The following is a 3,073-nucleotide window of genomic DNA, read 5'->3' on the forward strand; positions in this document are numbered from 1 at the left end:
CTTTGAAATCCCAGTTTCTCTTGATCCTAACTTTTGCTTCTACCCTTTTCCTACAGTAGCATGTCTGAGCCTAAGAATAGGACCTCAAAAATTAATCATTCGAGCCTCTCTAGAAACTGTTCTGTGTGCAATCACCACCCAGTCTTCTTGTGCCTCTGGAATGTATAGTTCTCCTACTCAGAAATACTCTTCATTAGGAGACCGCTTTATAAAGAGCACAAATCTATGTTGGGAAGAGACCAATTTTGTCTATGATAATCAGAAAGGGACTGAATTAGAATCATGCTAGCTGTTTGAAAAAAAATAGAATCAAAATTTCATGACTCAACGAGACAGAAGTTTATTTCTTTCTCAAGAAATTGTCCAGCATAGGTATTCATGCTGCAGACTTCTAGGGACATGATTTCATCTACTGTTGGCTGGTGTCGTGAAGAGCAATATGGAGGGTCAAGACATGAAGGTTTTCATGAGACAGACACCATTCCAACTCTCATTCCATTTGGAAAAAGCTTAGTTGTTTGGCCACTCCTAAGACAAGAGAGTCTGACAAATGTGCAGCAAAGGAAAGGGAGAACTGATTTGGGAGTACATGTGGCCGTCTCAGAAATATGGGCCTTTGCTCCAGTCCCGGAAGCTATAAAGGACAGTATTTGAAATTGATGCTTTACAAAATAAAAGAAAAAGCTTTGATTTCTGAAAGTGGCCACATCCATATTCTGTATACTTGAGTACAGGTGTTGAAATGCAATGAACGACAAAGTCTCTTGTATGTTCTGCATCGACCTTAAGAAACTCCTTATAAGAGAGAGTTTGAATTCCTTTCTTTCTTTTTAAGGATTTATTTACTTATTTGAAAGTCAGAGTTACAGAGAGAGAGAGAGGGAGAGACAGAGAGAAATGGCCACAAGGGCCTCACTGGGCCAGGCTAAAGCCAGGAGTCAGGAACTTCTCCCAGGTCTCCCAACTGGGTAGCAGGGGCCTAAGCATTTGGACCATCTCCTGATGCTTTTCCCAAGCCATTAGCAGGGAGTTGGATGGGAAGTGGAGCAACCAGATCATAAAGTGGCCAACACATGGGATGCTGGCACGCATGTGGCAGTATTACCTTCTGCACCACAGCACCAGCTCCAACAATTTTATTTGCAATGTACATCTTCAAAGGAACAGGATAAATTCATTCTTTCTGGATTCTTCTTTAGGAGTTACATGGCTTTTTGTAGTAATGACAGATTTGTGCTGGTAAAGGCTCTTATTTGCTTGAGAACTCTTTTTACTACTAAAAAAATGGAGTGCAATTGGCATTTATAGTGATAAAAATAAAAAAAATCAAATAAAGCAGGAAGTTATAAAAGCATAAACTTTATACTTTAAACATCTTATATGAAATTTGAAGTCACCAATAAATACTATCTTGACAAATGTTAATGAAGAGCAAATACTGACTGAATGAATTCTAAATCTTTTATAATTGACAATTAAAAACCTCAGAATATATCAATTGTTCCAGATTGTTTTTACCATTTATATTCATTTTTGTAAAGTATGAACTCAGAGCCATTTATGATGCAAATTTATATAAATTCCTTTCAAATTCATTTGCTATTTTCCTATCTTTACCAGTCGCATCCACAACAAATCTTCAACAAAACTTTACTACCTCTCCCTTACTATTTTCAAAGTAGTCACGTTTTATTTCATAGAAACAGCAACATTTTATTCTTGTAGACTTATTTCATGTTATCATGAACTATTTAATCAAATTTTTAATTAAAATAAAGCCAAAAAAATTTGGAAACATATTGCTGCTGAGCATACAGCTCAACTGTCGAACTATTGTGCTGTCTGCCGTGGTTACTCAATAAGCTATGGATATCAATCAGTTTGTTCTACAGAGAAAATGAGGAGTTTCAATTAATCTAGACAGTCAGTTCAATGTAGGTCACTTTTAGGTAATAACTCATGTACTTTGGCTTCTAATGAACAATACGATCTGCATAAATGTCTTCCTTCTAAATGTAGGTTTTATTATCTAACACTGAATATGAGAAATATTTTACCTTCAGATAGGAAAAATATTTTTTTAGAAATTTACTTTAAAAATTATTTTTATTTTATTTGGGAGGGAGAGAGAAAGACTGAGAGGAAGGTAGAGACAGAGAAAGGGGAGGGGGGTAGAGAGAGAGACATTCTGGCTACTGATTTGCTCCCCAAATCCCAATTGCCCACAACAGCCATAACCAGGCTGGCTAAAGTCAACAGCATGGAATTCAATCTGATTCTCCCATGTGGGTGGCAAGGACACCCAGAGTACACATTAACTGGAAGCTAAATTGAAGCCCAACATTCTAGTATAGGAGAGTCTCTTAACTGCTGTGAAAAATGCCAAACTTTTATGGAAATTTAATGGTAACTTCTTGATTTGTACAATTCTTTGGTACTTTGTATACATTTAAAAATGTATCTACAATGGTAGATTGTCATATTTACTATTTAATCATTGACTCCTCACTATTACTTTGATTACATTTTAACTGGTGATTTCAAATTATCAAATTCATGGAATGAACCATTATTATAGACTTCATGACTTACTTTTCCAACTCATGGTTCAATTAATTTTTCTTGTTTTTTTTTCTCAGTATTTCTGAATTCTAGTGGAAAACATTCTTTGTGCTTGCTAAAGTCTGTGCTTGATTCTGCTATTTTAAAAGAGATTTATTTGTTTTATTTGAAAGTTAGAGTTACACTGAGGGGAACATGGAAGGAGAGACAACAGACAGAGCTATCTTCCATCTGCTGTTTCATCCCCCACATGGTTACAAAATCAAGAGCTGTGCCAGACCAAAGCCAGGAGCCAGGAGACTCTTCTGGGTCTACCACAGGGGTGAAGGATCTCAAGTACTTGGGCCATTTTCTGCTGCTTTCCCAGTCCCATTAGCATGGAGCTGAATCAAAAGTGGAGCATCCAAGAATGAAACCAGGGCCCATAAGAGATGTCAGTGTCACAGGCAGCAGCTTACTCCCACTATGCCACAGCACCAGCCCCATGAATCTGCTCTTTTTAAAGATGTTT

The sequence above is a fragment of the Lepus europaeus genome, chromosome 7, assembly GCF_033115175.1.
Source record: "Lepus europaeus isolate LE1 chromosome 7, mLepTim1.pri, whole genome shotgun sequence".
Taxonomy (NCBI): Eukaryota; Metazoa; Chordata; class Mammalia; order Lagomorpha; family Leporidae; genus Lepus; species Lepus europaeus.